The sequence below is a fragment of the Phyllobates terribilis genome, unplaced genomic scaffold, assembly GCF_046119375.1.
Source record: "Phyllobates terribilis strain yellow unplaced genomic scaffold, ASM4611937v1 Scaffold_9__5_contigs__length_417890890, whole genome shotgun sequence".
NCBI classification, from domain to species: domain Eukaryota; kingdom Metazoa; phylum Chordata; class Amphibia; order Anura; family Dendrobatidae; genus Phyllobates; species Phyllobates terribilis.
Genome location: NW_027362769.1, coordinates 149,856,256 through 149,870,939, shown reverse-complemented (window position 1 = coordinate 149,870,939; position 14,684 = coordinate 149,856,256).

Sequence of the window (14,684 nt, the reverse complement as noted above, 5' to 3'; positions counted from 1 at the left end):
TCTTCCCACTACATGGGTATAGTTTGGACAGTTTATCCCCCGGGGGGGGGGGGGTATATTGTAGCCTGGAGAGGTATAGTTTGACATAGTCTATTTTATACCCCTGGGTATAGTTTGGACTAGGCCAGTTTATCCTCCAGGGTATAATCCAGCCTAGGCCGCTTTAACCCCGGGTATACTCTGGCCTGTTACACCGGGCCCAGAGGGAAGCTGTCCATGCACGCCTCTCTACCCCACTCACTTAAATGGTTGTTCGGTAAATTATAGTGCAAGCGCACTGTGCGGTTTTCAGAATTCCCATACAAATTAATGGGAAGATCCATGTAAATGAAGCCACGGGGGCCTCAAGACATAAGCAGAGCCGCATCTATTGGACATAAATGATAGATGCATAAATGTCCCAAATAGGAAAACCCTTTTAATGGAGCCCATCACAGTTATGCCATATTTTATATTGTTTTCATTGCAAAAATAGTGCTGTGATACAAATGGCAAAACTTTCCAAAAGTTAAGTAGCGATTGCGAGACAGACAGTTAATGGGACGTCCATTGCCCAAAGCCAGTCTTTCCCGGAATCCAATCATAACTTTTCTGGTTGCTGTAATAGCAGCCATATTGATAAATGTACTTGAGTTTGTCAGATGAATAATTTATAATAGTTATTAGGACTTTATATCCAGCCGATTATCTCATTGTAAATCAGTCAGTGCAGAATTAGCAGGGTTGTAAATAAGCTGAGCCCTCCCTTCCTGAGCCTCTCTGGGTCATTACAGGCTCATACCCTCTTAACTATACAGACAGTATCCTGAATGGGGAACCCAGAGAAATGCTGGCAGACAACGTGCAAAGGTTTTATATACTAGGAGCTGTGTCTATGGGATATGATATATGTCAATACATACAGTGTATGACTGGGTGGGAGCCAGGACATTACACAGAGGATTAGTAGCACTGCCCTCCATTGCCCCATGTCCTCTAAATGTAACACTAACAAGATCTATAAGGAATAAATCTGTCCCATAACAGGAACTTGGAGGTCATAATTATATAAATGTAAGAAGATGGACATGCTGCCCGCATGTTATGCGATGCAATGTGAACTGTGATGTATAGTGTGATTTGTGAAATGCGTTAAATGTATTGAGGATATTGATAATGTGTGTAGTTTGACCATAGGGACAGTTAGAGTTAAAGTTTGGGACTAGCCCAGAGTGTGAGGGGAAGAGTTGCAGGGAAAGTGATAATTTCCTGTCAGAGAGTCATATAGGGCCAGAGTGCATAGAGAAAGGACCTGAGGTCCATTGTGAGCAGTGCCGCATTCTGGAATGTTCCTAAAGTAAGAGCAGACTGAAGAAAAGACATAGTGATATGCAGAGCAGGAGTGACTAAGAGTCAGAGTGATCATATGGAGACGGGTCCTGGGTGACGACACCTAGCAGAAAGACCCAGAGGTTACAACTCTCAAGGTAATGGGCCTAGACAGGACTGTGTATGAGAGACAAATAGATTGTCACAGGTGGGAGTTGCAGTGCATCAGAGATATACACAGAGGGCCTGACGAAGGTTAAGGCTGTGTGCCCACTATGCGTTTTTTAAGCGTTTCCGCAGCGGCAATTCTGCTGCAGAAACACTTAAAAAACACTTGGTAGAAGGTCTGCAATGTTCCCCAATGATAATCCGCATGTGCTGTGCACATGCTGCGGAAATTTCCACTGCGTATTATCATTGCAGAAAAATCCGCAGCATTACCAATTATTTTGCGTAAACGATGCGTTTTCGCCACCATTGACTTGCATTGAATCGCTTAATATCTGCATGACTACATCTGCACATGCGGATATTAAGCGATTCAATGTGCGGATGGTACCCGGGTCTGGAGAAGAGGGGGAATTGGATGTTTCGCCCCCAGCAATTCGCCCCTGGGTACATTTCACCCCCGCACATTTCGTCCCCAGCATTTGGCCCCCAGGATGTTTTGCCCCCGCACATTTCACCCCCGCACATATCGCCCCCAGTTCGCCCCGGTCCAGGGGCGAAATGTGCGGGGGCGAATCTTCCTGGGGACGAAATGATAGGGGCGAAATGTGCGGGGGCGAAATGTACCTGGGGGCGAAACTTCCTATAACCGGAGAAGAGGAGACTCTCCTCCAGACTCGGGTACCATAGAACCTGTTTAAAAATAGAATTTAAATAAAGATACATTATACTCACCTTCCGATGGCCCCCAGTTGTTTCTCCGCAGCGTCCGGTCTCTTCTACGGCTCGCGATGGTCTAAAAGGACCTGCCATTATGTCATTTAGTCATGTGACGAGTCACTCGACCGTCATGGCAGATCCTTTCAGACCACCACGAGACACCGGGAAGACCGGATGAAGCGGAGAAAAGACCCGGGGCCATCAGAAGGTGAGTATAATGTTTGTTTTTTTACCATTTTTAATCTTTTTTTCAACTATTAACTTGGTCACACTATATAAATCCATGCCGTTAGTGTGACCAAGTTTCAAGCACTTTCCAAGTGATGCTAAAATCGCTTGGAAACTGCTTGTCAACCCGCATGCGGAAATGCAAGTGAAGAACGCTTCACATCCACATGTCCCTGGCAGGAAAACGCATGTACAATCCGCATGTACAATCCGCATGTACAATCCGCATGTTCAATCCGCATGCGTTTTTTCTGCCAGGGAGATGCAGAAACGCTCAGGAAAAATCCAAAGCATTTCTGCATCGTGGGCGCATAAGCCTAAGCCTGTTCTCAGCCGAAAGGTTGACACATCTGATGGGCTAATACATTTTTAGAGTGCTGCCTGCTTTTCTCTTTGACTATATGCTGATATGACAAACAGGATCTTTGTCTGGAAGGCCTTGCACCCAACTCTATAACTTTTGGTGCTGTTCTGTTCTCTTTGAATCAATCTATCTATCTATCTATCTATCTATCTATCCCTCTATCTATCTATCTATCTATCTATCTATCTATCTATCTATCTATCTATCTATCTATCCCTCTATCCTTCTATCTATCTATCTATCTATCTATCTATCTATCTATCTATCTATCTATCTATCCCTCTATCTATCTATCTATCTATCTATCTATCCCTCTATCCTTCTATCTATCTATCTATCTATCTATCTATCCATCTATCTATCCTCACTATCTATCTATCTATCTATCCCTCTATCCTTCTATCTATCTATCTATCTATCTATCTATCTATCTATCTATCTATCATCTATCTATCATCTATCTCTCTATCCCTCTATCTATCTATCATCTATCTATCTATCTATCTATCATCTATCTATCATCTATCTCTCTATCCCTCTATCTATCTATCTTTCTATCTACCTATCTATCTATCTATCTATCTATCTATCATTCTGGTCTGGTTAAAAGGGATGGTGTTTTGGAGAGATTTCACTGTACAGTATGTATGTATATATAATGCACACCCCCATGTTGGGCCAAACCGAGCCTCCTATCTAAAATGTGTTCATACAAATGTTTCTCTGCCTGTCTCGTCAATCCGTTCCATCAGTCCTCTTCTTACAGCACATCTGTTCTCTCCACTATCGTCATATAATGTGATCATCTCTCAGAATGGATCCGTTGCACAGTCCGTGTTACGTGATCAGTGCTTTGGGTCACCCTGCATGTAAAATAATGGAATAATTCATTGGTGACAAGAGACATAGCTGAGACATTCTGTGGTTGGTATATGGGGAACATGATTATGAGTTCAGGATCTATTCAAGTTATGTGCTCATGAATATTGTATCAGGCCAAAAAAAAAGTTGCTTTCTATGTAACTCCATGAAAATTGTGCACCAGTTCAAAGGAATGTCCTGGTAAATGATATGCCATAAATAAGGAAATGACAGTATTTGCTTAAAAATGAAAGGCCCTGATCTATCAGATATTTGTGACATATCCCATCTGTTATGTCTCTGGTGAGATGGTTTCTTATTCAGCACGGACACATGGAGTTGGTGCAGCAGAGTGATCCAGGTGGAACCACAAAGACTGATATGATTGAACGGCAACTGGAGGTGGGGAAATGGGACCATAGAAACTTACGAAGTCACGTCACTGTTTATAGCAGGGTTGAAGTCATGGCAATCAATGTAGCAGAATAGGGCAGCGAAGTAGCAGAGTTCAGTCACCAACAAGAAATCGGTGAAGCAAAGTTGAATAACAGGAAGTTCAGCAGCAAAACTGGTTTAGGCCATGTTCACACGTTCAGTATTTGGCTAGTAATTTACATCAGTATTTGTAAGCTAAAACAAGGAGTGGGACAATCAGAAGAAACATATAATAGAAATGCATGCATCATTTTTGCATTTTTCACCAACTCCTGGTTTTGGCTGAAAAATACTGATGTGAATGTGGCCTCAGTGGTATAGAGTTCAAAAAACAGACACAGGAATAAGGCAGGGTTGCTTAGGGGTATAGCAGAGCTAGGTTTGCCGCAGAGTCCAAGGCTGACACTAGCGCAGTGATAAGGCAGAGTTTCCTTGTTACATAGCACAGCTGAGTTTTTCATAGAATCCAAGGCAGTTATCCAGTATGATAGCAGAGCTGGGTTTGTCACAGTGTCTAAGGCAGACCTGACCAGGAGTGTAGCAGAGCTGAGTAGTATAACTGGTCCAAGAACTAGGAGGCAGAGAACGATAGCAATAAAGATGCCAACAACCTAAATACTACAAGAACCAAGCAATTGACATCACCGGAGAATGTCGGGTTGTAATGGCAACATGACGTGCAGAAGAGCAGAGATTAATGGCTGAGAGAGAAGGAAGAAGCCACATCCAGTGCTGGATCGCGAAGAAGTGAGTAACACTATCAATATAGTTTTTTATCATGAACTATAATGCATTGTCAGATTTGTTATACCAAGCTTTGTAAGCTTAAACTTAAACTTGTAAGTTTAAGCCAAACTCAACTTACAACGCCAAAGACAAGCCAAATGATTGAATACAAGATCCAGCAGTACTACATGATCTATACTGCTCTATTATATAGTGTATGTGTTCTGGGATGATATGTTCCTTTGGACAACAGGTGAGGCGTCTCCATTTTATTTGTCAGATACATTGTGCACTGTACAGGGCCCTGTCCTCAACATAGAAAGTGATTTGTAGCTTTCAGCTGCTTTTTCTGACTTTAAACATGTAAGAAGTTGTTTGTTCTGCATTAGTTATCTGCTCATTTTTCTTTAAAGAGGACCTGTCACAGGGTCAAAAGTGACCATTTTTGCCCTTTATTTTATTCCCATTGCTCCCCTGAGTATTCTGTTTTAGTTTTGTTTTATTCTTGTTATTTATAAATCCACCATACAGCTCTAGAGATACGGGTGTGTTGGCCTAAGGATTCTTTGGGACATTTCTTCTGATTGTTCTCCTGTAATTTACTCCTTGGTAAAGCCAAAAAGATTTGTATATTGTGTGTACTAAATAAAAAGGCCCATATCTCTGACACTGCCATATGGTGTATGTAAATAGAACACAGGAGCAGCGGTAAAAAAAAAAAAGTAAAAACTGGCCAATTCTGATCTGGCGACAGATCTTAATTTTGGGTTAATAATACAGTCTCAATTTACAAGATTTTTGACTTACAGTGGTCGTCCCAGAGCCAATTATTATTGTGTCTTCAGGGACAATCGTACTTTGCTGTGATTAACCCATAATCCATAATATGTGACAGATTTGCAGGGATGAAAATCAATTAAATTTGATAGAAGGGATTTTATTGAACAAAGAGGTAATGAATGCTAGTAAGATGTGAGTTTTATGTTGGTACACCCTTTATGAAACTCAGTTTTGGATAGCAAGGCAACAGGAAATCACACATACTGGACCTAATGGGGGAGCAATCGTAAAAGTTAATATTGATTCTTTAACGATCACTGCCACGGCCACGACTTATGATAAAAAGCTAAACCAGATACTCCATTTATAGACACATATTTTGGGATGTTTGCCCCTCATCAGTGCAAAGCAGGAGGTTTGATTTGGCTAAGTGAGGAACATTCAGGATTTGAAGAGTGGGAGAATGTGCCAAAATCACAACTGAGCGATGCCTGCGACTAGTTTCTTCATACAGGAGGCGTCTTGAAGCTGTCATCACCAACAAAGGCTTTCGTACGAAGTATTAAATAAATTTCAGTAAGTGTGTTCAATATTTTTTCCCTGTGTCATTTCTCATTATTACACAGAACTTCATTTGTGGATATCTATGGTCTGATTTCTTCACCTGTGTGGATTGGATGGGTTGTTATTGACATCTGGTGAGAATTTCATGTCAATAGCACCTTTAGAAATAATTTTACTTGGAAAATTAATGACGTGTTCAATACTTATTTCACCCGCTGTATATAATGAGACTCCAAAACCAGAGGCATCCTCAGAAATGTAGTTTATCTTTCGAGAACATATTAGGGGAATGGAGATGGCAAACAGCCCAAAAATGAAGTATAATTTAAAACAGCTACACACAAAACCCTCTATATTAAAAAGATAAATAAAAACCCTCTATATTATTCTTAAATAACAGCCTATACAGTATTAAATACATTCTGCTGGAGTGCTCCTTTACGTTTGTCCCACATCGGCCCGGATTTGACCACAATTAACCCTTTCTATATCCGTTTACACACACACTGACCTTCACACAAAAACACCAATGTCCCTGGTCTGGAACAATGACGGCTGCCATCTCCCTTCCTGCGTGGATGACCATGACTGCGGAGACATTAATAGACATAAGATCAGGAAGGATAACACCCTGATATATGGGGATAGCTAATTTAGAAATTGCTCATCAGCCACACCATGTTTTTCTGTCCAGTTTAGATCATGACCGGCCATTATAATCCTTTTTATGGCAGCGGTCAGGTTACTGACCTTTTCTTGTTTGTTTATTACGCACAAGCTTTATAGTTGTGCGACACGTCGGGTGCAGTGAGGGGCGTCCATTTAATATATGTAGATCTATGAAACTGAAAGAAAAACGGTCTTTCTTGTGGACAGTAACAAATCACAGCGCAGCTTTCATTTTTTATGAGCTCTGCTGGAATTGAAAGCAGTGCTGTGATTGGTTGCTATGGGCAACAAAGTCAGTTTTTCTTTCATTTTCATAAATCTCTCCCATATTTATTAGGTTGTATATGTACGTTGTTTGAGTTTTCTGGCGGAAGTATTAACCAAACTATGCAATCAACCAGTAGCGTAGTGTGGTGCCATAATATGCCTGCAATATCAGTCTGTTCTGTAAGCCACAGGCCACTTTAGGCTTGTGGCCTACAGGAAAACAGAGCCACACGAAATGTCAGCAACCTGCCAGTGCATCGCATGGCGTGTGCGTGGTCATTAATTGCGCAAAAGTGGAATGTATTTTATTTTTTCTTATGGGACATTACTACTTTTAATAAAGGGGGGACATCATTACTCATTAAGAGTGCATTCTGGGTATTATTATTAATATGGGGTCCTCTCTGAGCATTATTATTATTAATTAAGGGGGCTCTGTGGGCATTATTATTATTAATTAAGGGGTCTCTCTGGGTATTATTATTATTACTCATTAAGAGTTCATTCTGGGTATTATTATTATTAATTAAGGGGACTCTGGGCATTATTATTATTATTAATAATAATAATTAAGGGGACTCTCTGGGCATTATTATTATTAATTAAGGGGTCTCTCTGGGTATTATTATTATTATTATTATTATTAATTAAGGGGACTCTGGGCATTATTATTATTAATAATAATAATTAAGGGGGCTCTCTGGGTATTATTACTCATTAACAGTGCATTCTGGGAATTATTAGTATTAATGAAGGGGGCTCTCTGGGCATTATTATTAATAATTAAGGGGTCTCTCTGAGTATTATTATTATTATTATTATTACTCATTAACAGTGCATTCTGTGAATTATTATTAATTAAGGTGGCTCTCTGGGCATTATTATTATAAATGAAGGGGGCTTTCTGGGCATTATTATTATTATTATTATTATTATTATTAATTAAGGGGGCCCTCGGGTATTATTATTACTCATTAAGAGTGCATTCTGGGCATTATTAATTTTAAGGGGGTTCTCTGGGCATTATTATTATAATTTTTATTATTAATTAATTAAGGGGGCTCTCTGGGTATTATTATTATTATTACTCATTAAGAGGACATTCTGGGCATTATTATTATTAATTAAGGGGGCTCTCTGGGCATTATTATTACTCATTAAGAGGACATTCTGGGCATTATTATTATTAATTAAGGGGGCTCTCTGGGCATTATTATTACTCATTAAGAGGACATTCTGGGCATTATTATTATTAATTAAGGGGGCTCTCTGGGCATTATTATTATTAATTAAGAGGGCATTCTGGGCATTATTATTATTAATTAAGGGGGCTCTCTGGGCATTATTATTATGAATTAAGAGGGCGCTCTGGGCATTTTAATTCTTTAAGGGTGCATTCTGTTATTATTAATTAAAGGGCCTCTCTGGGCATTATTATTATTACTCATTAATTGGCATCTGGGTATAATTATTATTAAATTAGTGGTCTCTCTGGGCCTTATTATTATTCATTAAAGGTCATGTGGGCATTATTATTGATTGAGGGACACACTTAATTAGCTGCTAAATGTGCATTATTACTTTTAAAAAGAGCACACAAGGAGCATTATTATATTTTAGTAAGGGATTTCATTGGGGGTCTCAGCAGGATGGGAGCTTGTACAGTAGGTTGGAAACAGATGGGGTAACTGGAAATGTAAGAAGTGAAATATGTTGTTTTGCAAACTCAATAGGAAGTAGAAGTAAAACAAGGAACCACTTCTAGGTGCTGCAGGAAAAGATAAACGCTCATAGGTAGAAGATATGGTCACTTTATTGAGGCGATGCGTTTCAGCACTGAACAGGTGCCATCATCAGGCCAAATATTTCAAAACCTCTTCAGAAAAAAAAAAGCCAGAAATCTCCTCATCTGAACAGTAAAGTGGATGTCCCATAGACATTAATTAGAAGAGTTTTCCCAAATGTTTTTGAAGCAGTTTTTTAGAAGGTTTTGAAAACTTTATTCCACTCCAAAAACACATGAAAAAAACTCCTGAAAAATGCCCGTAGGTCTGCGGTCGACCTGAGTCTTGAATCTGTAATACGTGTGTTTTATTCACTTCTGCACAAATGGGAACAAATGGCAGACAAAATGGTGTAGGAAAGTAAGCTCTTTGGTAGGGTAAAAAGCCAGACCCCATGCCACAAACTTGGTAGACCCTATTATAATCTATGGGTTCGGTTGGGCACAGCTGGTGTCCGTCATTTATGGGTTCCTGCATTTTCTATTTTTCATATTTATATTCCCAACATGGGTCAGAAATATGGAAGTAACAATGCAGCTGTGAACTGAGCCATAGCTGCGGATGGACAGATGTAGCAGAGCCGGAGATAGACGAGAACCGCTTAGTCCAGTATGTACAACATAAGAGCTCAGCACTGGATATACGTGTCTGTCATCTACCCGGTATCTAGCGTCATGTAGTGATGAGCCCGTATTAAATATACATGGAATCAAGAAGCACATGATTTACAGCTCAGAGACAGCTGCACCTGTGAACGTCTGACACCTTCTCGTCACGGCTGCCAGCTGTTCTGATGTTGCACTTTGGGGCTGATTCAACTAATAAATCAGAAAAAAATGTATAGATATTAGTACTCTAATATAATGATTATGGCATGAAGGCCTTTGAGGAATTTCACATATGTTCTGCTTTTTGCTCTTGTTGCACCAGCGGTGAGATCTCAAGCAATCAGATGCTTGCATAGGTGATAAAGAGGTTGTCCAACAACTACAACTTAAGATCTCCTTCAAATACTTTTTTTTTTTTTTTTTCAAAAATCCGCCATGCTGTGGATTTCACCTTATGTATTGCAAAGAGTGAAATTTGGAGCGGGAAATCCAGCATAAATTCACAAGCTGCGGGTTTTAAAGTCAACACTGATTTTTTTTTTATGAATAATATAGATGATATTTGGTACATTTACATCCTCTCCTCTGACACTTCAAGGCATACATGGCAAACTCTGGCCCGTGGGGTGGTTTTATTTGGCCCGCGACACCAGCACAACCACCCCTATATGTGGCCATTATTCCGTATGGAGGACTATGTGGGGCCCATTATTCCGTATGGAGGACTATGTGGGCCCATTATTCTGTATAGAGGACTATGTGGGCCCATTATTCTGTATGGAGGACTATGTGGGGCCCATTATTCTGTATAGAGGACTATGTGGGGCCCATTATTCTGTATGGAGGACTATGTGGGGCCCATTATTCTGTATGGAGGACTATGTGGGGCCGTTATACTGTATGGAGGACTATGTGGGGCCAATTATTCTGTATGGAGGACTATGTGGGGCCGTTATACTGTATGGAGGACTATGTGGGGCCCATTATTCTGTATGGAGGACTATGTGGGGCCATTATTCTGTATGGAGGACTATGTGGGGCCGTTATACTGTATGGAGGACTATGTGGGGCCCATTATTCTGTATGGAGGACTATGTGGGGCCCATTATTCTGTATGGAGGACTATGTGGGGCCCATTATTCTGTATGGAGGACTATGTGGGGCCCATTATACTGTATGGAGGACTATGTGGGGCCATTATTCTGTATGGAGGACTATGTAGGGCCATTATTCTGTATGGAGGACTATGTGGGGTCGTTATACTGTATGGAGCACTATGTAGGGCCCATTATTCTGTATGGAGGACTATGTGGGCCCATTATTCTGTATGGAGGACTATGTGGGGCCCATTATTCTGTATGGAGGACTATGTGGGGCCCATTATTCTGTATGGAGCACTATGTGAGGCCCATTATTCTGTATGGAGGACTATGTGGGGCCCATTATTCTGTATGGAGGACCATGTGGGGCCCATTATACTGTATGGAGGACTATGTGGGGCCCATTATTCCTTATGGAGGACTATGTGGGGCCCATTATTCTGTGTACTGATTGGCCCTGAGTGTGACATCCCTGCTCTAAGGCCTTATTCAGACGTCCGTGTTGCATGTACAAGTTCTATCTGTGATACACCATGTACCCATTATAATCTATGCTGCTAGTCACATGTCTGTGTTTTTTCATGGACTCTGTGACATCCGTTTTTTTCTGGCAGCACGGATGCAAAGTGCCAATACAAGTCTATGGGTCCATGAACAACTCATACAGCACACGGATGGCATCAATATGCAGTCCGTGTATTCTCCATGTGTTACATTGCAAAGTTTCAGAGAAGCTTTTTCATTTATTTATCCTTAATAGTGTTGAGCGAGTATGTTCTGTCCGAGTATGCAAGGGCCGAGCTCCGAGTATTTACAGCTGCTTGGTGATATGGTTAAATCGCTCCCGTGTGCATGATTTGCGACTGTTTGACAGCTTTATTACATGTGAGGAATGTCTATTTCTTACACATTCCTCACATGTAATAAAGCTGTCAAACAGTTGCAAATCATGCACACGGGAGAGATTTAACCTTATCACCGAGCAGCTGTAAATACTCGGAGCTCGGCCCTTGCATACTCGGACAGAACATACTCGCTCAACACTATTAAGGATAAATAAATGAAAAAGCTTCTCTGAAACTTTGCAATGTAACACATGGAGACCAGTATTGGGGGATTGAGGAGGCCACACATACCAGGATTGGAGGATTGAGGAGGCCACACATACCAGGATTGGGGTATTGAGGAGGCCACACATACCAGGATTGGGGGATTGAGGAGACCACACATACCAGGATTGGGGGATTGAGGAGACCACACATACCAGGATTGGGGGATTGAGGAGGCCACACATACCAGGATTGGGGGATTGAGGAGGCCACACATACCAGGATTGGGGGATTGAGGAGGCCACACATACCAGGATTGGGGGATGAGGGGTGCCATACGTACCAGGATTGGAGGATTGAGGAGGCCACACATACCAGGATTGGGGATTGAAGAGGCCACACATACAAGGATTGGGAAATTTACTATTAGCTGCTGCATTTCCCACCTTAGGCTTACACTCGAGTCAATACGTTTTTCCAGGTTTTTTGTAGTAAAATTAGGGGCCTCGGCTTATACTCGGGTCGGCTTATTTAAAATATACGGTATTTTAAAAATCAGTGAGTACATGGTGCCCATAATACTGCAGGACTGTGGGGTGCATTATACTATATGGGGGCTGCATTTTACCCTATGGGGTGTGTAATATACTGTATGGAGGACTGTGGGGAGTGAATTATATTCTATGGAGGACCATGGGAAGTTCATTATACTATATGGAGGATTATGGGGGATGCATTATACTATATGGAGGATTATGGGGGGCGCATTATACTATATGGAGGATTATCAGTGGCGTATTATACTATATGGAAGGCTATGTGGGGCCATTATAATATTTTGAGGGCTATGTGGGGGGGGGCATTATACTGTTTGGAGGGCTAGTGCAGGCCATTATACTGTATGTAAGCCCATTATAGTGTATGGAGGGCTGTGTGGGGGTCACAGTTGGGGGATCATACTGTGTTGGTGTCACCATACTTTGCCTTGGGAGTTGAAGTGGGGTACTGTAGGGTCATTATACTGTGTATGTGGAGGAATGCACCATGGGGGTATCATACTGTGTTGGGGGGCACTTTTGTTGGCATCATACCTTATGGGGAAATGAAAGAGGGATCTAGGACTTTAGCAGGAGGAAAATTATGTAAAGGCTGGAAAGTTGTGAGATCTGCTCTTTTGTGACACAGACCAATATTTATTTATGTATTGGGGGGCGGGCAGTTAGAGCTTCTGCTATGGGGCCCCATGATTTCTATGTACGCCCCTGGCCACACCCCCATCCAGCGAGAATGCCAGAAGCAGCAAAATTTAGAAAAAGAGAGAGTCAGCTCACCAATCAGAAGTCCTACGCATGGATGCCTGCAGTGCCACAGGGTAAGCCAATAAGAAAAAAAGGAATAATTGCAGCGTCCGGATCTTCCATAAAAATAATCCTTTAATAACACAATTTTAAAAGGTCATACAAAGAGATCAAGTAGTAAAAAGTCGATATTGTGTGCCCACATATATGATCCCTGGATAGGGGTTGCGACTTTTGACTATTTGATCTCTTTGTATGACCTTTTAAAATTGTATTATTAAAAGATTATTTTTATGGCAGCAAAATTTAGGTGCAGCTCCATGTTGCGTTTAAATTTTAAGACTTTTCAAAGCTTTTATGCCAGAATTCTCAGTGAAAACGTTGATGCATCGTGCTCTAAGTCTTTTCCTGGCAGATTCTGCCTTAAACTCATCTGAAAAAGCACGAAAACAAATCTACAAAAAAAATGCACATATGCACAGCAATGTAAAAATGACTTGCTGTGCATAGTTTTTTTTTTTTTTTTTAACTTATTTCATAGACCATTTCTATGAAACGCAACGTTTTTGAGGAGTTTTGAGATCCGGAGGAAGATTAGAAGAGTTACCACTCAGTTTCTGCTCCTTGAAAACTCCTAAGGTGATAATTACTGTAGTATAATATCGATTTCCTCTATTAATATCTCCCACTAATAAATTACAAGAATCCCAATAACAGTGATCTGGCAATAATAAAGTGCTATTATTGTCCACCAGTTAATGTGGGCAATAAATTCTGCTGCACTTAAAGCAATCAGGTATAGCTATAATAGAACGCCATATATCTTTGTATTCCTCTGGTACGTGTCGTTCTGAATTGCAGATCAATTAGATCCAGTGCACAATATAAACATCATTCTTATGGTTTATTAAGCACTAAGTAACTAATTTGCCCTTAGGTAGATAGTGATTAGCAGTGAAAAAAACACTGATAGAAAATAACTAAAGAAGTTGCAAATGATACTTTACAGTGGACTCGTTTAATCTAAATTGTCTATACTGTATTTCAGCGAAGTTTTAATCTGCAGGTTTTTTTACTTTCATCACCAAGGATGAAATCTATAGCAAAAATTTATATGTTACAGACAAATATTAGAGGTTAAGACCATACCGATTAGGGTCACCGTGACGTGGTGGCATGGCTTTTGCATTTTTCTTTAATCAAAATTATGTTATCTAAGCACCCTATATTATTTTTGTGCACTATTGCTGTTTATTTATTTACTGCAGGGTATTTGCTTTTTATGTTTCCAGCTTTTTTTCCTGTTTAGTGGCCAGTGTGAACATTCACTTACATGCTGCATGCACGCCAACTTATATTCCAGTTCATTTCTTTTGTTTGTTTTTTTTTTCAATTTGTTTGCACCCTGTGCTTATAAAAGGTGTGGCCTGCCTTTTCTTTGAACTGGACATTATATTTATTTGGTTCCCCATGGATGTGTGTTTACTAGCCGGGTTCAGTCCTTCTCAGCCCTTATCCACATGCACATCACAAACGGTAAGGTTTTAATATTAAAGGTTAGGACTGTCCCGATTAGGGTCTCCGTGACGTGGCGGGATGGCTTTTGCATATGTTTGATCAAAATTATGTTATCTAAGAACCCTATATTATTTTCATGCACTATTTCTGTTTATTTATTTACTTCAGGGTATTTGCTTGTTATGTTTCTATCTTTGTTTTTTTTCTGTTACAGATAAATCTGCAACAACTGGATAT